Source organism: Symphalangus syndactylus, chromosome 8 (genome assembly GCF_028878055.3).
Source record: "Symphalangus syndactylus isolate Jambi chromosome 8, NHGRI_mSymSyn1-v2.1_pri, whole genome shotgun sequence".
NCBI lineage: Eukaryota > Metazoa > Chordata > Mammalia > Primates > Hylobatidae > Symphalangus > Symphalangus syndactylus.
Genome location: NC_072430.2, coordinates 51,831,306 through 51,854,602, shown reverse-complemented (window position 1 = coordinate 51,854,602; position 23,297 = coordinate 51,831,306). Strand labels below are relative to the sequence as shown.

Sequence of the window (23,297 nt, the reverse complement as noted above, 5' to 3'; positions counted from 1 at the left end):
GTTTAATCTTTTAGGGAAACTCCAAAAACAGTACAAAGCACATGCCTCAGAATTAACCTAGCTATGGGGTCAGAGAGCAGGAGTAGTTATACTCCTACAACTTTTAGTCATTGGCTAAAGGCTGTCTCCCAGAGGACCATTCATTCCCAAGTACTTCCAGCCAACCATCCGTTGGCAAACTAATTTCAGCGGCTGGAGGGAGCCAACTAACGATGATATGGTTTGGCTTTGTGTCCCCAGCCAAATCCCATCTCGAATTGTAATCTGAGATTGGAGTGTGGCCTGGTGGGGGGTGATTGAGTCGTGAGGGCAGACTTCCCCCTTACTGTTCTCCTGATAGAGTTCTCCTGAGATCTGGTTGTTTTGATAAGTCTCTGGTGCTCCCTCCTTGCTACCGACTCTGTCACTCTCTCTGTCTCCTGCCGCCACGATTGTAAGTTTCCTGAGGCCTCCCCAGCCCTGCAGAACTGTGAACCTCTTTTGTTTATCTCAGATAGTTCTCTATAGCAGTGTGAAAATACACTAATACAAACACGATGGAGGCACTGGCCATTGGAAGTCAGGCTGTTATAGGTGGAAATGACAAGAGTTCCTAAGAGGATATGCACATAACACAGACGATGTCTGCTACACATGCTAACAAATAGAAAGAGGACATTAAGAGAAACGAGGCATCCATGCTACAAGATGGACTAAGGAGCAAATAATTAGATATCAAATGCTTCCATTTTAGCAATACAAATGATACATCAAATTGTCCGTAGTGGTTATCTCTTAAAAAAAAAAAAAAAGGCTGAAGGATGTGAATTTTCATTTTTATTTTTAAAATTTTTTTAATATATTTTTTGAGATGGAGTCTTGCTCTGTTGCCCAGGCTGGAGTGCAGTGGTGCCATCTTGGCTCACCGCAACCTCTACCTTCCGGGTTCAAGCGATTCTCCTGCCTCAGCCTCCCAAGTAGCTGGGACTACAGGTGCCCGCCACCATGCCCAGCTAATTTTTGTATTTTTAGTAAAGATGGGGTTTCATCATATTGGCCAGGCTGGTCTCGAACTCCTGACCTTGTGATCTGCCCATCTTGGCCTTCCAAAGTGCTGGGATTACAGGCGTGAGCCACCATGCCCAGCGTGAATTTTCATTTTTTAGTATATACATTTTTGAGTTTTGTTTTGTTTTGCTTTTACAATGAGCCTATAGAGTACTTTTTTTTTTGAGACAGAGTCTCACTGCTGGAGTGCAGTGGCGCAATCTCGGCTCACTGCAAGTTCTGCCTCCCGGGTTCATGCCATTCTCCTGCCTCAGCCTCCCAAGTAGCTGAGACTACAGGTGCCCACCACCACGCCCGGCTAATTTTTTTTGGTATTTTTAGTAGAGACAGGGTTTCATCGTGTTAGCCAGGATGGTCTCGATCTCCTGACCTCATGATCTGCCCACCTCGGCCTCCCAAAGTGCTGGGATTACAGGCGTGAGCCACCACGCCCTGCCTAGAGTACTTTTTAAATTAAAAGAAACAATGAAAAAATGAGAAAACGTTCATGGGAAATAAGAAAAAGGCAAGGAAACGGAAAATACATTCATTACTTTAGTCATTCCACAAATTTGTATAACGTGCCTTCTGTGCAGCAGGCTCCACATTAGGGACTGGCTACAGTGGCCAGTAAATACTTTCCTAATGGGCATACTATACTCAACCTAAGAGACACCTCTTGCAAGTTCTTGGCATTGGTGGAAAGTTAGGTTTTTTACCCCTTGAAACAGTAATGCCATTCCCAAAGCTTCTGAAGCTAAATGTTTATACTTTTGGGGAGTTTCCAGGTCCAGTTAAAAGGGAAAAAAGCACAAAGCTTCAGAATACATGTGAATTTGCTTTAAAAAGTTGAAAGCACTATGAGCATAGTAAATTGTGATTGTTTTCATACGTATCCGGAACAGAAGTGAAGTGTTCATTGACAAATAATAAGGGTGGTGGCTTTTTCATCCATTGAGAATTTTAACTGTATTTTCCAGGTACAGTTCTTAAGTGTTTGTGCTATGTGTTAGCAAATTCTTCTTATTTTTTGAGGCAGGGTCTCTGTTGCCCAGGCTGGTGTGCAGTGGCATGATCTCAGCTCACTGCAACCTCTACTTCCTGGGTTCAAGTGATCCTCCAGCCTCAGTCTCCCAAGTAATTGGAACCACAAGCACAAGCCACCATGCCCGGCTAATTTTTGTAGAAATGTGGTTTCGCCATGTTGCCCAGACTGGTCATGAACTCCTGAGCTCAAAGCCATCAGCCCACCCTGGCTTCCCAAAGTGCTAGGATTACAGGCGTGAGCCACCACACCCAGCCAGCAAATTCTTTCTGGGAAAAAAAAAAAAAAAAATCTGTATTCCCCTCTCCTGAAATCAAAGATGCCAACTCTATGGAAAAGAAGAATGCACATGGAGAGGCCCTTTTAGTTCTCAAACATTGACCTCTACAACTTTTGTTATTTCCTGTTGAAAACCTTAAGAATTTTTTTTTTTTTTTTTTTTTTTTTAACACAGTCTCACTCTGTCGCCCAGGCTGGAGTGCAGTGTCACGATCTCAGCTCACTGCAACCTCCACCTCCCAGGTTCAAGCAATTTTCGTGTCTCAGCCTCCTGAGTAGCTGGGACTACAGGCGCACATCACCATGCCCTGCTAATTTTTGTATTTTTAGTAGAGAAGGGGTTTCACCATATTGGTCAGCTGAGAATCTTAAGAATTTAAGAGGGGGCAGCAAGGCGCTTTGGCTCACACCTGTAATCCTAGCACTTTGGGAGGCTGAGGCGGGTGGATCACCTGAGGTCAGGAGTTCGAGACCAGCCTGACTGACATGGAGAAACCCTGTCTCTACTAAAAATACAAAATTAGCCAGGCATGGTGGCACATGCCTGTAATCCCAGCTACTTGGGAGGCTGAAGCAGGAGAATCACTTGAACCCAGGAGGCAGAGGGTGCAGTGAGCTGAGATCGCACCATTGCACTCCAGCCTGGGCAACAAGAGTGAAACTCTGTCTCAAAAAAAAAAAAAAAAAAAAAAGAAGAGGGGGCATCTGTGCAGCCTTGCATGAATTGCTTCAACCTCTTTGCTCTTCAGCCTCCTCATTCAGAAGGCAGAGATAATAGTGGACACTCACAGGGATGTTAGAGGACCAAAGGAGAAAGTGGAGGGCATAATGCAGAGCCCAGAGCAAGTGCTCAGTTTGTGTTGGTCCCTGTCCTTTCCTGCTGGCAAGAACCCCTTCCTGATCTCTGTGAAAAACTATCAAAAAAGCTGCTGAGTGAGTATTGCCCCACCTTCTGATGAGACCTCTGTGGCAGACAGACCCTAAGATGACCACCGATGATTTCCCATCTTCTCGTGCCCACACCTCTGTGTAACCCCCTCCCCTTAAACCACAAGTAGAACCTGTGACTTCCAAAGGTAAAGGGGTGTCAGTCCCTTAATTAGGTTACATCACATGGCAAGGCAAAGGGATTTTGCATTGTAACTAAGGTCTCAAATCAGTTCATTCTGAGTTCATAAAAAGGGAGATTATCCTGGGCAGGCCTGGTTTAGTCAGGAGAAAGCCCTTTAAAGAGTGACTAGGACCTCCCTAAGTCAGAGAAACTCTCCTCATTGTCAGCCTTGAGGATATATGCTGCCATGTGGTGAGAGGACCTAACAGAGAGGGCCACATGGCAATGAACAGTAGGCAGCCCCTAAGAGCTGACCGTAGCCAGCAAGTAAACTGAGATCTCAGTCCTATAGCTGCAAAGAGATGAATTCTACCAACAACCAGAGGGATCTTGGTAATATATCCTTCCCCAGCCAAGCTTCTGATGAGACTGCAGCCCCCTAGCCAATGCCCTGACTAGTGAGATTCTGAAAGCAGAGAACCCAGCTGAGCCACAGAAATGGTGAAATAATAAATGTGTGTTGTTTTAAGCTCTAAGTTGTGCAACTTGTGCAACAGTAGAAAACAAATACAATCTCCCCCAGCTCTTCTGCTTAATATTAAGCTGATAATAAAAAGGATTAAGGGCCAGGCCCAGTGGCTCATGCCGGTAATCCTAGCAATTTGGGAGACCAAGGCAGGTGGATTGCTTGAGGTCAGGAGTTCAAGACCAGCCTGACCAACATAATGAGACCCCGTTTCTATTAAAAATACAAAAATTAGCCAAGTGTGGTGGCAGGCACCTGTAGTCCCAGCTACTTGGGAGGCTGAGGCAGGAGAATCGCTTGAACCTGGGAGGCAGAGGTTGCAGTGAGCCAAGATTGTGCCACTGCACTCCAGCCTGGGCGACAAATTAAGACTCCATCTCAAAACAAACAAACAAACAAGGATTAAAAAGATGATGAGGATAATGAAAGAATAGAAGGAGAAGAAGGAAGATAAATAGAAAAATTGGCCTGGTGCGGTGGCTCACGCTTGTAATCCCAGCACTTTGGGAGGCCGAGGCGGGCGGATCACGAGGTCAGGAGATCAAGACCATCCTGGCTAACACGGTGAAACCCCGTCTCTGCTAAAAATACAAAAAAATTAGCCGGGCGTGGTGGCGGGCGCCTGTAGTCCCAGCTACTCGGAGAGGCTGAGGCAGGAGAATGGCGTGAACCCGGGAGGCGGAGCTTGCAGTGAGCCGAGATTGCGCCACTGCACTCCAGCCTGGGTGACAGAGTGAGACTCCGTCTTAAAGAAAAAAAAAAAGAAAAATTGTATTGAATACTTATTATGCATCAGGCACATTAGTCAAGGTGCTGAAAGAAGACAAATGGGACACTCAAATGGTAAAGTGAAGAGAATTTAACATAGGGACTATGTGCAGAAGTGTGCATAGGGTTAGGGTGCCCAAAAAGGAATGCTGAGGCCATTAGCGTCCCTAGGTCTGAAAGGATAAGAGGAGAGAGCAGAGATAATGGGACCATTATGGAGCTTCTTTGAGGGAGAGGGCTGCCTGACAGTGGCTGGGGATGGAGGTAGAAGTATACAGCCTCTGTTGAAATGGAGACCTAGCATTGTGAAAGCCAGGGGATTAAACACCCTGGGCTCTTTCTTATCCTTCTGAGCAGCCAATGTCTTCTGCCAGTAGCTCCTTTGGATGAATCCAACTAGAAGCCAGAGGGCAAAGGACACTGGGTGATACAGTCTTAGAGGCTGGTCTCTTAGGGCACAGAGCAGGGATGAAGACATGGATAGAGAATGGAACTGGAAGGGCAAATGGAGAGGGATGAAACTTCGTGAATTAGCTCATTGATGTTCATGACTTTTGGCACATGAGGATTTAAGCACAGCAATGTTAAGTCACTTGCCCAAGGTAAGATAACTAGGAGGTGGTAGAACCAAGCTCGGAACCCAGGCAGATCTAGCCCCAGAGCCTGGACTCTTGACCACTACAGATACAGTTCTCAGGACCCCTTGTCTCTGCTGCCTTTCTATTCTGGGTTTTCCTTTGAAACCAGGCAATCCCTTCTACTGTCAGCGGCAGTGCAGGCCTGGCACCTCTTTCTTCTCAGTGTCTGGCCGCATTCACATTATCCAAGTCAAGTGCTAGCATCTTGCTTGTGGTTGACAAGAACGGACCCACCATCATCAATGTGTGTGACCAGATGAGAAAAGAAACAAGCCTTTTCTCATGAGATTTCCAGCCTAGTTGTTCGGGACCAACAAGATCAGAACTCTCCAATGTTTTAAGAACCATGAAGCACAGCCTTTGACATTTCCTCCCAGGCATCCCCAAATTACTTCAAAGTGTTTGTTCACACCTGGCAGGCGGGCAGGAGAGAGAGCGAGAAAGCCATCTGTGGAGATTTGCAGCCCTCACTTTCATCGGCAAAGCCTCCCCCTCTGAAGACATGATGAATTCAGCTATTTTGGGAGCAGGGATTATAGATGTGACCCATCCGGCTCAGCTCTGAGTAATTGCCTAAAATTCTTGACAATAGCACAAAGAAAGGAGAATGAAAGTTAAAAAAAAAAAAAAAATCTCTCAATATAGTTCACTAACCTGCCAAATGCTCGATTGGCTTCTTTATAGGCCCACAGCTCACTTTCTTCTAGAAAACGTCCCAGGAGAACAGCAAGGACATGGGATCTGGGGAGACGGAGGTCTTGGTTCTGGTCCCAGCTCTGCAATATATTAGCAGTGTGACCTTGGGCAAGCCATTCATCTGGCAAACATTTATTGCGGGCTTTATCCATGAGAATCATGGAAATGAAAGGTACACTTCCTGCCTTCAGTGAGTGCACAGAAAATTGAGTAGAAAAAGATAGAAGTAAGTAACTGTATCACAGTGTGATAAGCACTAAGACAGAGGTCCCATGAGAGAAGCCTAGAGGAGGGGTACCTAGCTCAGCCTGAAGGTGTGGTCAGGAAGTCTCCTAACCTCTCTGAGTTTCAGTTCCTCAGCTGTAAAATAGGGAGCTTTTATGTATTTGTGAAGGGAACTGATAGAATGAAATGTACTTCATCTCCCAAATGAAGCCCCTTCAGTGACTCGCACCTGTTTCTGTTTGTGAAAAGAAAGCCCGTCACTGATCCCTACTATCCCTCCACTCAGGACTCTTTTTTTTTTTTTTTTTTTTTGAGACAGGGTCTCACTCTGTCATCCAGGCTGGAGTGCAGCGGCACGATCTCGACTCACCACAACCTCCGCCTCCCAAGCTCAAGCAATTCTCGAGCCTCAGCCTCCCAAGTAGCTGGGATTACAGGCACGCACCACCACTGCCTGGCTAATTTTTGTATTTTTAGTAGAGACGGGGTTTCACCATATTGGCCAGGCTTGTCTTGAACTCTTGACCTCAAATGATTCACCTGCTTTGGCCTTCCAAAGTGCTGGGATTACAGGTGTGAGCCACTGTGCCTGGCCACACTCAGGACACTTTTGAGAAAAGCTTCTTGCCTCTCCCTGCTCCTACCTGTTTCCCCCCCACACACCAGGTACTTTCTTGGCTACCCATATGATCCAGATGTATTAAATACTTTCCACGTAAATGTGCTAATGTGCTAAGCTGAGAGAGATGAGATTTACTGTATTGGGAGAGGCAGGGAGCTGCTGGGCAAAAGGGATCAAAACTCAACTGGGGCAAAACAAAGAACAAGGAGGAGAGGTGAGATTCGACAGAAGGAGGACCAGGAAAGCTGAAGGCAAATGAGACCAGCTCCTGGGAGAATCCTGACCTGTGCCCAGACAGGAACATAGGAAATACCTTGACAGATCCAGAAGTTCAGGACTGTTTGACACTACATGAGGAGGAAGAAAAACCAGCAGAACTGTTTCTCTTTAGTAGCCAGATTCGTTTAGCAAAATCTCTGTCATCTTAAGGGAACAAAATCAAAATGAAATTAAGAAGAGAACACAGACTTCTTGGATAATTAGGAAGATGATACCACTGCTTGCAAAGGCACATGCTTTCCTTCAAAGGCAAATCAAAAGGTGCATTTGTCATTCATTAATGCCTGCAGGCATTCATTCACTTAGTGCTGGGCACTGAATGGAATACAAAATTGTACAAGACTCAGCTCTTGCCTTCAATTTTATCCTAGTAAACTTTTCAATATAATTGTTTTAAATTTTTTTTTTGTAGAGATGGGGATCTTGCTATGTTGCCCAGGCTGGTCTCAGACTCTTGGGCTCAAATGATTCTCCTGCCTTGGCCTTCTGAAGTGCTGGTATTACAGGCATGAGCCACCATGCCTGGCCCTAGCAAACATTTATTGAGCATCTCCCTGTGTCAGACACTGGGCTCCATCCCAGGATTTAAAACTAAATAGCTGGGCGTGGTGGCTCATGCCTGTAATCCCAGCACTTTGGGATGCCAAAGTGGGCGGATCACCTGAGGTCAGAAGTTTGAGACCAGCCTGGACAACATGATGAAACCTTCTCTGTACTAAAAATACAAAAATTAGCCGGGCATGGTGGCGCATGCCTGTAATCCCAGCTACTCGGGAGGCTGAGACAGAATCACTTGAACCTAGGAGGTGGAGGTTGCAGTGAGCTGAGATTGCCTGGGCAATAGAGTGAGACTCCGTCTGAAAGAGAGAGAGAGAAAGAGAAAGAAAGAAAAAGAGAAAGAAAGAAAGAAAAAGGAAGGAGAAAAAAATAGAGCACAATTTCTTACCTTAAGGAGAAAATCTGGTGGATTTGCTAATAAAATGTCTTCACACTTCTAATATTCTAAACATTGACTTGAACAGATATTATTCTTGCCTGTGATTCTGTCAGTTTTCTGGCCCTTGTTGGAAGAATAAATCCTCTGAATTTATTCTAGAGGCCTGGCAGTTCAGCTCTGAGCTCACAGTAGTTGTGACTGAGAGAAAAAATGGTCTGTTTCCCTATCTCTCCCCTACAGGTCTAAAAATGTACGTGGCTGGATTAGGAACATCCACTTTTTTCTCCAAATGAGAGGTTACACAAAGTGAGTCATTTTTCTAGCTTTTTAAAAAGCTTGATTCAACCCTCCAATTTCCCACCTTTCTCTTCCACCTGCCTTGTTTAATAATTAGGCTGTTTAATAAATGCATTTGGTGAGGAGGAGCGGGAGGAGGGTGGTGGTTGTTAGGCCTTACAAGTCCCTGGGGAATGAAACAGCATCCTCAGCCAGAGTCACTATGTTCTGGGTTGTCCCCTGAGCATCTTGCTGAGTGAAAAGGCCAGAGGCCCTTCCTGCTTTAGGGTCCAGGTTTGACTGACCTTGGGTCATTCTTTCCCTAAGGGCCCTGCCAAGAAACCAGGTTTGGTTCTTATCTCTTAACTTCCTTTTGGTTCTGCTCCTAGTTTAGCTTTCATTTTTCTTACTTGGAGCTTTTACTAACAGCAGATGACCACTACTTTTCAAGTACCTGCTGGGTTTGGAAGGTAGAGAGCAAACTAGACTGGGTGAGGTGAGAAAAATCATCCAGGCCAGCTTGTGACAATGCAGAAGGGTCAGGAGGCCTCACTGGTGAAGCACATTTCAGTAGGAAGGCACACAAGGCATGGACTTCAGGAAAGGAAGTGGTGGGAACCTACCCATAGATGAGAGAGAAACAGAGACAGGGAGACAGGTGGAGGTCGAGCTGGAGACAGACACACACACACGTACAGGGGCCAGTCGGGAGGAGAGGAGAGAGACTATGTTCACACTGACAGGCTACATAGCCCGGGGGAAAAAGGAGTCACAGAGATATGGGTTCATATTTCAGCTCCGCCATTTACTAGCTCTATGTGACTTGCGTATTACTAAGCAAGTCACTTAGCCTTCTCTAGCTTCTGTTTCCTCATCTATAAAATAGAGCTAATAATACCTATCTTGCACAGTCATTGTGAGAACTAGTGATAAAATACGCCAAGTCACTTGCACACAATAGGCCCTCAATTAGTGGCAGCTGTAGTTATTTTTGGAGTACTTTTTATGTTCTAAGTACTTAGCTAAGTTTGGGGGATATGGGTAGAAAGTGTGGTGTGACAAATAGGAATATCCAATGAATGGTCCTAAGAGCTCTTTTTGGGGTTGCCTGGCAATGGGCTACCTTCCTCTTTCCCCAAGAGGAGGGGCTGGCTGTGCCCAACTTCAACTTCCTATGGTACCAGGAGACCTGAAGACACCAGCTGGGCATTTTGTAGCACTTCCTTAAGCCATGGGCCCCTAAGCTCATGCTGATCAGTGTCTGAACCCTGAAATACTTTCCCACCACAGCAAAGACCCTCTCAAGTTGACCTATGAAAAGGAAGAGCCACCAGGGGTCCCTCCTCAGATGCTTGATGGTACATCCAGCTGCACCCCAAAAAGCCCAACTGTCTACAGGGTCCAGGGAGAGCAGAGGACCTGGATACCTGCACCTTTCTTGAGTTTTACCTGCCAACACCAATTAGCTTTTGTCTTAAATATATCTTATGGCTAGGTGCAGTGGCTCACGCTTGTAATCCCAGTGCTTTGAGAGGCCAAGGCAGGAGGATTACTTGAGGCCAGGAGTTCAAGACCAACCTGGGAAATATAGCAAGACCCCACCTCTACGAAAAAAAATTTTAAAACTAGCTGGGTGTGGTGGTGTGTGCCTCTAGTCCCAGCTAACCGGGAAGCTGAGGTGGAAGGATCACTTGAGCCCAGGAGCTCAAGGCTGCAGTGAGCCATGATCAAGCCACTGCACTCCAGCCTGGGTGACAGAGCAAGACCCTCTGTCTTTTCAGTTATCAAATAAACTAATATTTCTTTGTAAGACCATATTGAAGGGTTTCCCTGACTGAGACATGTTCTGGAGAACTTTAGTACCGCCACTATTTACTGATGGCTCACGATCATAGAACACCGTGATAAGGTTTGTGTGCAACCGGATCAATTAAGACCATGGATCTGAGTGCACTTTACAAACTGTAGGGTGCTGTACTAATGTTAGCCAACAAAATGTCTTATGTCGGCTGGGTGTGGTGGCTCACACTTGTAATCCCAGCACTTTGGGAGGCCGAGGAGGGATGATCACGAGGTCAGGAGTTCGAGACAAGCCTGACCAACATGGCGAAACCCCATCTCTACTACAAATACAAAATTAGCCGGGCGCGGTGGTGCATGCCTGTAATCCCAGCTACTCCGGAGGCTGAGGCAGGAGAATCGCTTGAACCTGGGAGGTGGAGGTTGCAGTGAGCCGAGATCACGCCACTGTACTCTAGCCTGGACAATAGAGCGAGACTGCATCTCAAAAAAAAAAAAAAAAAAGTTTAATGTAGTATGAGGACTACATTTATACAGAAGTAGGTTGAATGGTTCTCACAGTGTTTTTGCTCAATACCTAGGGAGATATTTTGCACTCTGGAGCAGGGGAAGAGTAAATGCTGAGGCTGATATCGTAGGTTGCTGTGTCTGCTGTCAAGTTCCCACCATGGAAGGAGCCTTTATAAAGCCTCAGTGTCCTTTTGCCTCTGAGTGCCTCTGGCATCTAGCAACCTCTGTCTCCCAAACCACTCAGGTGATTAATCTGAGGTTTGCTAACCACATGGATTTCACCAAACCACCAGATCCTACCTGCAATGGGAGCAGAAATTTCTCCCAGTTTCTCCCTGGGCATCCGGGGTCTGAGTGCAGCTCTCCCTGCCACATAAGGAGGGTTGACTTGGTGGAGAATATGGGAACAAGTATAGCATCTTCTTTGTTCCTTAAAACACCCCTCAACTTAACATTTTACTTCTCTCTGCTTCAGCTGACAGCTTGAGAAGAACCAAATTGGTGGTTGGCTGGTTGGGTTTTTTTTCAACCTAACAACAAGCCTGGCTTAGAACTATTCATTCTTCAGCTCCCAATACTGTGTGTCTATAGATAAACAGGCATATATATTGTCAACTTTTGTTTACTTCTCCCCTAATGGAAGTCCACTAATTTCCCAATATATATTACAGAATGACTTGCCTGTTGCCAGCATTGGGAGGATAAATTAATCTTTAGTCCCTAGATGTTTAAGTTGGAAAATAATGGGAAATAGAAGAAATAGAAGGACCGAGGTGACTCATTTATTTCAGATGCTCATCCTAAACTACTTCGGAAATGCCAGCTGTGAATTAAAACCCGAATTCTAGAAGAATGACCTAAATCACACTTTACCAGAGAGACTCTTTAGTTCCTTAGCAAAAATTGCACTTTGTATCTAGAATGGAAGAGGTTGATGATGGCTTGAGTCAAGTAGCATGAACTTAACTCCATCTGATCTGGGGATAAGGAATCAATATTGTCTCTCTAGAGAGGGCAGAAATCTCTTTAGAAGAAGATAAAGGGAAGCCACAGTCAAGTATAATATACTGACATCCTGAGCCAGGCACAGTGGCTCACACCTGTGATCCCAGCACTTTGGGAGACCAAAGCAGGCGGACCACTTTTGGTCAGGAGTTCGAGACCAGCCTGGCCAACATGGTGAAACCCCATCTCTACTAAAAATGTAAAAATTAGCCAGGCATGGTGGCAGGCACCTGTAGTCCCAGCTATTCAGATGGCTGAGGCAGGAGAATCGCTTGAGAACTCCAGCCTGGGTGACAGAGCGAGACACTGTCTCAAAACAAAAAAATTAAAAAATTAGCCTGGCATGGTGGTGTGTGCCTCTAGTCCCAGCTACTCAGGAGATCGAGACAGGAGGATTGCTTGAGCCCAGGAGGTTGAGGCTGCAGTGAGCCCTGTTCGCATCACTGCACTACAGCTTGGGCAACAGAGTGATGCTCTGTCTCAAAAAAAAAAAAAAAGAAGATACTGACATCCTATAATATGTTAGTGCTGAGAAAGAGAGGAGAGCTGGCTTGGGAAAAGAGCAAAGAGATCTTTTTTGCTCACTGAATCACAGGCCAAACCTGCTCCCCTGTTTATTCTGTGGTGATCCTCCTAACTTAATTTTCCCTAGTTATAACAAATGAGGTGGCCCTACACAGATACGTTGACTGATTTTTCTATAAGGTGATCTGAAGGCTAAGGATCTCAGGATGTAATGGATAGTAAAGCCCAGGATTATGATTTAGGCAAAAATCAGAAAGGAGACTCAGGTAAAGGAAGAGAAATTCTTGGCCGGGCACAGTGGGTCACTGCCTGTAATCCCAGCACTTTGGAATGCCAAGGCCGGCAGATCACCTGAGGTCAGGAGTTTGAGACCAGCCTGGCCAACAGGGTGAAACCCCGTCTCTACTGAAAAAAAATACAAAAATTAGCCAGGCGTGGTGGCAGTTGCCTGTAATCCCAGCTACTCGGGAGGCTGAGGCAGGAGAATCGCTTGAACCCCGGAGGCAGAGGTTGCAGTGAGCCGAGATTGCACCACTGCTCTCCAGCCTGAGCAACAGAACGAGACTCCATCTCAAAAAAAAAAAAAAAAAAGGAATAGAAATTCTCTTTATTGAAAGTTAATAAGAATTCATATTTGACTAGCTACTGCAGGGAAGCAACTAATCTTACAACATAATAGATGTTGTTAATAATGTTCATGGCCGGGCGCGGTGGCTCACGCTTGTAATCCCAGCACTTTGGGAGGCCGAGGCGGGCAGATCACGAGGTCAGGATATCGAGACCACAGTGAAACCCCGTCTCTACTAAAAATACAAAAAATTAGCTGGGCGTGGTGGCGGGCGCCTGTAGTCCCAGCTACTCGGAGAGGCTGAGGCCGGAGAATGGCGTGAACCTGGGAGGCGGAGCTTGCAGTGAGCCGAGATCGCGCCACTGCACTCCAGCCTGGGCGACAGAGCGAGACTCCGTCTCAAAAAAAAAAATTAAAAAAAAAAAAATAATAATGTTCATTACCTCCTTGGATGCCACCAATAAATGACTTTCAATTTTATACATGTATTGTCCAAGTTGTAAATTTGGTCTTGGAATTAACAGGTGGTAAGGTCCTGGAAAGCTTAATAAGGGAAATTGTTTACTTTGTGTATAAATAAAGAGAAGGCTTTGAAGGAATGAAGATTATTATGTGAGAACACAAACTGGCATAGTCATTATGGAGAACAGTATGGAATTTCCTCAAAAAACTACAAATCAAACTTCCATATGATCCAGCAATCCCCCTACTGGGTATATACTAAAAGGATATGAAATCAACATATTGAAGAGACATCTGCACCCCCATGTTTACTGCAGTACTAGTCACAATAGCCAAGATAGGGAGTCAACCTAGGTGTCCAACAACAGACGAATGGGTAAAGAAAATGTGGTATATATACACAATAAAATACTACTCAGCCATAAAAAGGATAAAATCCTGTCATTTGCAATAACATGGATGGAATGGAGGACATTGTGTTAAGTGAAATAAGCCAGATAACTTGAATAGAAAGTTAAACACCACATGTTCTCACCCATATGTGGAAACTACAAAAGGTCGATCTTATGGAAGTAAAAAGTAGAACAGAGGATACTAGAGGCTTGGGAAGGTAGCAGGAAGTGGGTTTAGGAAGAGATTTGTAAAGGATACAAAATTACAGCTAGGGCCGGGCGCAGTGGCTCATGCCTGTAATCCCAGCGCTTTGGGAGGCCGAGGCGGGCGGATCACGAGGTCAGGAGATCTAGACCATCCTGGCTAACACGGTGAAACCCCGTCTCTACTAAAAATACAAAAAATTAGCTGGGCGAGGTGGCAGGCGCCTGTAGTCCCAGCTACGCGGGAGGCTGAGGCAGGAGAATGGCGTGAACCCCGGGGGGCAGAGCCTGCAGTGAGCCGAGATCGCGCCACTGCACTCCAGCCTGGGTGAAAGAGCGAGACTCCCTCTCAAAAAAAAAAAAAAAAAAAAAAATTACAGCTAGATAGAAGGAATAAGTTGGAATAAATTCTAGTGTTCTACAGCACTATAGGATGACTATAGTTAACAGTAGTATATTATATAGTTTCAAATAACTCAAAGAGGATATTGAATGTTCCCAACACAAAGAAATGATAAATATTTCATTAGCCAGCATATAGTCCTAGCTATTCTGGAGGCCGAGGCAGGAGGATTGCCTAAGTCCAGGAGTTTGAGGTTATAGTGAACTATGAACTATGATCAAGCCGCTGCACTCCAGCCTGGGCAACAGAGCAATACCCTGTCTCTAAACCAAAAAAGATAAATGTTCAAGATGATGGATATGCTAAATACCCTGATCTGCTGATCACTATATATTATGTGCATTGAAATAACACTATGTGTCCCATAAAATGTATTGTTGTGTGTGTCAGTTAAAAATGATTTTTGGCCGGGTGTGGTGGCTCACGCCTGTAATCCCAGCACTTTGGGAGGCCGAGGCCGGCAGATCACCTGAGGTTGGGAGTTCGAGACCAGCCTGACCAACATGGAGAAACCCCGTCTCTACTAAAAATACAAAATTAGCCGGGCATGGTGGCGCATGTCTGAAATCCCAGCTACTCAGGAGGCTGAGGCAGGAGAATCACTTGAACGTGGGAGGCAGAGGTTGCAGTGAGCCGAGATCGCGCCATTGCACTCCAGCCTGGCAGCAAGAGCAAAACTCCGTCTCAAAAAAAAACAACAAAAAAAGATTTTTAATAAAAAAATACTTATACAAGGAAAAGAGAAGAGAAAAGGAGAGAGAAGAGAGAGAGAGAGAGAGACAGTGAGAGTGTGTGTGTGTGTGTGTGTGTGTGTCAAAGTCTAAACCTAACCTAACCTAACCTTGGGCTGGTTACTTAGGTGGGCTCCCTGAAAGCAGCATTATGTTGGTGAAGGTGGTCTTGGGGCCTGGGCTGGTCCTCAGCCTTGCAGATGTGGGACCTCCATTTTATTAGTATACCTGGCGGTGGGCAGGCTCTAGTAGGGTTGACAGAAAAATACAGGGTGCCCAGTAAAATTTGAATCTTAGATAAACAATGAATACTTTTAGTATAAGTATATCCCATGTGATATTTGTTTTGTTTTAGAGACAGAGTCTCTCTTTGTCGCCCAGGCTGGAGGGCAGTGCTGCGATTGCCGCTCACTGCAACCCTGAGAACTCCTGGCATTAGGAGATCCTCCTGCCTCAGCCTCCCAAACAGCTAAGACTACATGTATGTGCCACCATGCCCAGCTGCTAATTTTTAAAATTTTTTGTAGAGACAGGGTCTCACTATGTTGTCCAGGCTGGTCCAGAACTCCTGGCCTCAAGTGATCCTCCCGACTCAGCCTTCTAAAGTGCTAGTATTACAGGCATGAACCACCACACTTGGCCCCAATATTTGTATTTTTATTTGCTAAATCTGACAACCCTATCTAGGAGGCATCCATTAATTAAGTCACCAGAGACTTATTTGTAAACCAGAACCCTGTGTGGGTTTACAGGGCAGGGCACACCTTTCAACATAGCAGAGGCTTTGTGCCTACTATTTGCACCTCTCTCCTTTAGGTGTTTGGAAAACCAAGTTTGTCATTGATGAATTTCAAATTGTAGTAAAGCATATTGAGTAGCTTCATGGGCTATGCATCCAGGCCACAGTAGAACATAGGAACTCTGGATGTTTGACTGCAGGGACACCACTCAGAACCTGCAATAACAATCCAGTCTAACAGACACAGTGTCTTTCTTCCCTAGACAGTGTTGCAATAATGCTGGGCTTCCACTCCCCTTTTTCAATATTTATTTATTTTTATTATTATTATTTTTTGAGACGGAGTCTCACTCTGTCACCCAGGCTGGAGTACAGTGGTTCCATCTCTGCTTACTGCAAACTCTGTCTCCTAGGTTAAAGCAATTCTCCTGCCTCAGCCTACCGAGTACCTGGGATTACAGGCACCCATCGCCATGCCTGGCTGATTTTGTATTTTTAGTGGAGAAGGGGTTTCACCATGTTGGCCAGGCTGGTCTCAAACCCCTGACCTCAGGTATCTGCCCGCCTTGGCCTCCCAAAGTGCTGGGATTATAGGCATGAGCCTGCGCCCGTCCTCAATATTTAATTTTCAGTGTTTTTATGTCACTCAAAACTCCTTGTAAACACACTGCCATTTTAAAGATATCTGCTGATTCAATCTATTTCGTATTGATTGTTGTGCTACTTTTTAGGGAGCCATACTACGTCTTGCTTGTCTTGCTGAGTTTTGGGAAGCTTGATAGTTCTAATAATTAGCAGGCATTAATTTTATGAGATAGTTTCAGATATGTACGGATACATCTGTGATTTTCTAAAACAGAACATAATTTTGATCTTAGACTCTCATTCTGTATAATACAGAAAAATTAATCCAGTAGGAAATTCATTCATTCATACTCATCCTCTTTCCCTTGATCTCCTTTAGCCAGAATCTCAATTGCAGGAGAGTGGGAAGGGGGAACCCTTGTAACACCATGTGCTCGGAGTTGGTAGCTCCAGAGATGGGGAACAGCTCATCTCTGGGCATCCAGAGATACTAGCATAGCCCCGTGTTGTCCTCTAAAGCAACTGCATGCCCATCTAGTTTGCTTAGCTCATGCTGCTGTTGACAAAGGGTCAAACTCTGTAAACTATTTGAAGAGATTTATTCTGAGCCAAATATGAGTGGCCAATGGCCCATGACACAGCCCTCAGGAGATCCTGAGAACATGTTCCCAAGGTGGTCAGGCTACAACTTGGTTTTATACACTTTAGGGAGACATAAGATATCAATCAGTACCTGTAAGATGTATATTGGTTTGGTTCAGAAAGGACAACCAGAAGCAGGGGCTTCTAGGTCATAGGCAGATTCAAAGATTTTCTGATTGGCAATTGGTTGAAAGAGTTATTATTAATAGAAAGGAATGTCTGGGCCAGGTGCAGTGGCTCATGCCTGTAATCCCAGCACTGTGGGAGGCTGAGGTGAGCAGATTGCTTGAGCTCAGGAGTTCAAGACCAGCCTGGGCAACATGATGAAATGCCATCTATACAAAAAATACAAAAATGAGCTAGGGTGGTGGCTTATGCCTGCAATCCCAGCTACTTGGGAAGCTGAGGCAGGAGAATTGCTTGAGCCCAGGAAGCAGAAGTTGCAGTGAGTGAGACTGTGCCACAGCACTCCAGACTGGGTGACAGAGCAAGACCCTGTCTCAAAAAAAAAAGAATGCCTGGGTTAAGATAAGGGGTTATGGAGACCAAGATTTTGTCATGCCGGCGAGGCCTCCAGGCAGCAGACTTCAGAGAGAATAGACTGTAAATGTTTGTCAGACTTAGTCTGTTAACAAGTCTTAAGGTCTGTGCTGATGTTAATGCTGGTCAGCTTTTCCTGAATGCCCAAAGAGAGGAGGGTATGATGAAGCATGTCCGACCCCCCTTCCCATCATGGCCGGAACTAACTTTTCAGGTTAACATTGGAATGCCCTTTGCTGAGATGAGGAGGTCCATTCAGGTGGCTGGGGGCTTAGAATTTTTGGTTTGCACTGTCATCCATCATTGTTTCTCCATGGCATGACCACTTTGAGCTGCCAACTCTCCCTCTCAGCTCACTTCTGAGCACTTCTCAGGGCACGACAGTGGGGCAGTCCAGCTACTTTCCCACAGCTACCGTAGCCAGAAACAAGGCTGTCACTGAACTCTCTCCCCCGTCACCTGAACAACCATCTGTGCTCTGTTGATCCCATATCACTGTAGCATAAGCAAATCTGTGGGGTCAGCTGCCCTCCCTAGATAGGAAGTAGACACAAGTTTCCTCTATTCTTAGTTTCCTCAAGCCTTATCTTGTGTTCTACTTGCCAGCCAGAGTTCCCTCTCTGCTAAAGTAATCCACCCTGGGAAGATGATAGGGGCCTTCCTTGGAGACCACACATCTCTCCAGTCTAGATAACCCTACGAAAGTATCTAGGGGCTGGTAATCTTGCATGGAGGAGTGGGGAGAGTTCTTTCAGACCATTCTTATTTGGTTCAAAATAACTATTTAGGGCCAAATAGTTCCTGAATGCTCAGAAAATATTTTCTCTCAAATCTAAGTCTTGTGTTCAGCAATCTCATTTGAATCTCAAAAGTTAACCACTGACTCTTTTTCTTGGCATTCCAGCTATGATAACCTCACTTTTCCCTGGGGCGGGGCAGGGCATGCCTGGGTCTGCAGAACAGTAGAATGTGGTGAAGTGTGTGGTGTTGATGGTGGAAGGGAGGACCTGTTTAATGTCTCAAAATACCTTCTAGAGTTGCAATGTTCCTGCCTCTATTTTTATGCTAAGTACCTTAAACCCATGTAATCTTCAGAACAATCTCAAGAACTAAGTATAGTCATTCCATCGCAGATGAGGAAATGAAAGTTCAAAGGGAGAATGGGGAATTTGTTAAAAGATTCCACCTGTAAGTGGTGGCAAAATAATGAACCTAGGATAACCTGATTCCAAAGTCTTCATTTTAAACCCCAACAGTGAGGCTGGGCACAGTGGCTCAAGCCTGTAATCCCAGAAATTTGGGAGGCGGAGGCAGGAGAATCACATGAGGCCAGGAGTTCTAGACCAGTCTGGGCAACACAGTGAGACTCTGTCTCTACAAAAAATAAAAAAATCAGCTGGGCGCGGTAGTATGTACATGTAATCCTAGCTACTTGGGAGGCTGTGGCAGAAGGATCGCTTGAGCCCAGGAAGTTGAGGCTGCAGTGAGCCATGACAGTGCCACTACAATCCAGCCTGGGTAACAGAGGGATCTTGTCTCTAAATAAATAAATAACCCCCAACAGTGGCCCCATATCTTGTTAAACAACTAACTCTCTAGGAGACTTGTTAAAAATAATTTTGATATGCCAGGCGCAGTGGCTCTCGCCTGTAATCCCAGCACTTTGGGAGGCCACGGCGGGTGGATCACTTGAGGTCAGGAGTTTGAGACCACCTTGGCCAACATGGTGAAACCCTGTCTCCACTAAAAATACAAAAATTAGCCGGGTGTGGTGGTGCGTGCCTGTAATCCCAGCTACTCAGGAGGCTGAGGCAGGACAATCGCTTGAACCTGAGAGGTGGAGGGTTGCAGTGAGCTGAGATCACACCACTGTACTCCAGCCTGGGTGACAGAGTGAGCCTCCATCTCAAAATAATAATAATAATAATAATTTTGATAAAGATCCACTCCAGGAGATCCTGATCCAATTGGTCTCGGTTAGAGCCTGGTCATTAGTATTTTGAACAGTGTCAACCTTGTGAAAGGAAAATAAATCTTGGGACCCCCCCGCAAAGAGAAAAGTCAAGCTGGGAACTGCTTACGGCAAACATGCCTCCCATTTTATTCCTTAAAGGAGATAGCTACTAAGATAAAAAAGCTATATACCTGCCTCACAATTTGTCTACAAGGAAATTCCTTTTGGACAAAGGACAAACAGAACTCAAAGTCATCCCTCTGCTCACTGAGATAAATGCATATCTGATTGCTTCTTTTGGAAAGGTTAATTGGAAACTCAAAATAATGTTTGTCTCCTATCTATCTATGACCTGGAGGCCCCCTCCCTGCTTCAAGTTGTCCCACCTTTCTGATTGAACCAATGTACATCTTACATATATTGATTGATGTCTTATGTCTTCCTAAAATGTATGAAACCAAGCTGTGCCTCAACCACCTTGGGCACATGTCATGGGACTTCCTGAGGCTGTGTCACAGGTGCATCCTTAACCTTGAAAAAATTAACTTTCTAAATTGACTGAGACCTATCTCAGATATTTGGGGTTCACAACCTAAATTAATGAGATTCTGAAGAGATAATTATATATGGAGTTTGTAACCATAATCGTTTCATTGCCCAATGTGCACAGCAAGTCACTACACTGAAACACCTAGTTGCAGGAGAGAAAGAGGTTCAATTGTAGGGCAGCTGAATGTGATGGGAGGAAACCTCAAATCAGTCTCTCCAAGGAATTTGGGGCTAGAATTTTTAGTGATTTTGGAGTGGGCTGAAGTGTGGAGATCTTTGCTTGGCCCAAGGGTGCAGGATGAAATCATAGAACAGGGAGATGAAGCAACTATATTCTCATGCTGATTCTGCTCTCCTCTGGGGGTCTTCAAACTTCTTGGCATCACGTTAAATTTGGGATCTGAGAAATATCTTAAGCAATTCTTAAACAAAAGCCTTATGATTCTAATGGCAGAGATTCTATCTATCTTAATCAGAGGCCTCATGATTCTGACCTCAGACAGAAATACTATCTGTAGGAACAATGAGGATGCAAGTGGTCAGGATCTAGTACTCCATAACTTTCACTTCCTGTTGTTACAAGGAAGTGAGCCAAAGTGCAGCCTAATTAGTGCTTAATCATAACTATATTTCTGTCCAGAATTCTTGTTAACATGGTGAGGATGGCTTCAAGTTTATTTAAGCTCAAAGCTTGAGGCTGGCCACCCAAGAACATAGACTCAAGTTGCCCTAAACCCACACTCTGATTAGAAATAGCTACAAGAGGATTTTTAAGGAATAAAGAAGAGGCAGCTCCTAAATTGTTTACCAAGAGTTTATACTAAAATAACATAAGCTATTGATTGGGTATGTGTTATTCTTTGCATCACAAATTCCAACATGAAGATAAGGGGTAAGGCAGTTAAGCAGGAACAAAATGCCTTTACACAGTTGCCCTGGGCATGGGCGCAGAGATGTGACTGAAGCCCCATACTCCTGTCTCTCCAGGCTTGATAAATTTTGCATACTTCACATAGCTCGGTCTGATCTGAGCTATTTTTCTTTCTCAACAGTCTCTGTAGTCTCCATAATTCAGAGGCACACCAAAATTTGAAAGCCAGCTCTGCCACTGACTAATTGTGTGGTTTTGGACAAATTAGTTCATCTCCTAGTATCTCAGTTTCCTCATTTGCTAAATGGGGGATAATAACAGCTCCAACACCATTGAGTTGTTGTGGAAATTAAATTAATTTAAAATGAAAGCACTTGGAAGAGTACTTGGCACATAATAAATGCTCAATAAGTGTTAAAGATCGCTCCTTTTCCTGTCTCTTAGCAGCAACTAAAAAATATCTTTAAAGGAGCGCCATTTCCTGGACATATTACAAAAAAGGGGAATTGCCTGCGTTTACATAGATTTTCTGATAGTTGATGTCTCTGAGAGCAATATTCTTTCTAAATCCAGGTTTATGCCTAATTTAGGTCCCACGGTCTCCTGTGGTCCTAGCCACCTTGCGAACATGTTATGAGGGTAAACTGAAGTTAATCTAGGGATGGAATGATGAGAGCAGGTAAAAGAGACATAGTTCAATGGTTCTCAACCTTGACTGTACCTTATAACTATCTGGAGAGCTTTAAACAATGCCCAAGTCAGCTGGGCATGGTTGCTCACGCCTATAATCCCAGCTCTTTGGGAGGCTGAGTCAGCAGGACTGCTTGAGGCCAGGAGTTTGAGACCAGCTAGGCAACAAGGTAAGACCCTCTCTCTATTATATATTAAAAATAATTTTTTAAAAATGCCTAAGTCACACCCCAGACCAATTAATATCAGAATCTGTGGGAACAGGGCTCAGCTATCAGTCTATTTTAATCTCCAGATGATTCCAGTGTGTAGCCACTTGCCTCATCTTAGCTCGGCTGAGCTTGTGAGACCCAGTAATCTGTATTCTAACAAGCCTTCTGCAAATCTCAGGACCTTTGGTGTGAACCATCCCATCATCCTCCCAATGTCCAGGCCTCTGATTTCACTTCTCTGCCCAGTGGGTGTGACTTGAAAGCAAGAGAGGAGGTGCAGCAACCCTTAGTTTCTGTAAGAAGGTACAAGGAGTTCAGTTCTGTATATCAAATCCCGGTTTATTCTAGCCAGACCTGTCTTAGACAGGGACAATGAGGGTCCTTCAGCCTAAATGCTTGCTTCTCAAGAAGCAGGTGAGCCAATGAAGGGCCTCACTCTCTCCAAGTGGAGACTATAGCATTTGCCTAAAATACCCCTTCTCTCCAGTCCTGTCCTGGAAGCTTCTCAGAGGCCAAATATGTAAACAAGTTCCAAACCAACACATCTGCTTTTCATTTCCTGCAGAATGCTAAAACGAGTCTTTTAAGGTTGCTTAAAATATGTTCTCTCCTCCCGCCCCACCCCCCAGGGCATTTGCTGTGCGTCCTCAGACCACCTCAGCTCCTCCTTCCCTACACCTGGGACTCTTCTGCGCAGACTTGGCTTCAAACAAGGCTCACGGTTCTTCCTGGCATTTGCTTTTTTGGCTTAGCGAGTGCACATTCAGTATCTTTTTCTTCTTTTTCTTGAAAGCACTGTCTTCAGTCTCCTCACTTGTCCCTTTCTTCTCAGGCAAGTGTAATGCTATCAACATTTGAAAGTGGCCTGATTCCCTTGTGTCTGGTAAATGGCCTTGCTGCTGAACTTCTTTAGGAGAACTGCAAAGAAACTAGAGCAGGGGCTAAAGAGAGCTGCTCTCTTGGGGCTCAGATGCCCCGCCTGGGGCCCCACCTCACACTAGGTGGGTTTCCTTCCTAAATTTGAGCAACGACTCTGTGTGACCTTAGCCACTCTTAACTTTGCTCTGCTTCTGTGTAGCATCTGTTAAGGAGTGACCTTTGCCACCAATTAATGAGGGTGAGGCCCCATTCCGTTGCAAAGAATGTGGAATTGTAAACAAACTTCCAAGTGGAAAGACTAGTTCTAGGGGAAATGTAGGTAGGAAAGGTGCTCCCGTATTCTCCTTTTAGTATCAGAGAGATGCCGCCTTGCTCCTCCTGTTCAAGGAGCAAGGCGGCATCTCTCTCCTAAATATGCTGTTGTGTCTCATACCTCAGCTTCTCAGGGCCCTGCCAAGAACGGGTGAGGTAACATAACAACAGCTGTTACTGCCCCAATGTATCCTCCCTCCAAATGTCAACAACATACACTTTGGAGTGGCCTCTTTAGGTTAAGGCCTTGAGCTTTAAGACTCAGCTCTGGCCTTTAAGAATCGTGTGTTCCCGTTGAAGAGACAGGATGTGTGTAAAGATAGCAGCTAGAGACCATGCCCAACAGATAACAAACG

At 45.1% G+C, this 23,297-nt stretch overlaps 1 protein-coding gene across 16 annotated transcripts in view; it reads left to right on the top strand.

Moving 5' to 3' along the window:
* Nucleotides 1-23,297, top strand: part of FUT8 (fucosyltransferase 8) — a 464,407-nt gene that overhangs the window by 26,062 nt on the left and 415,048 nt on the right. The window lies entirely within an intron of this gene.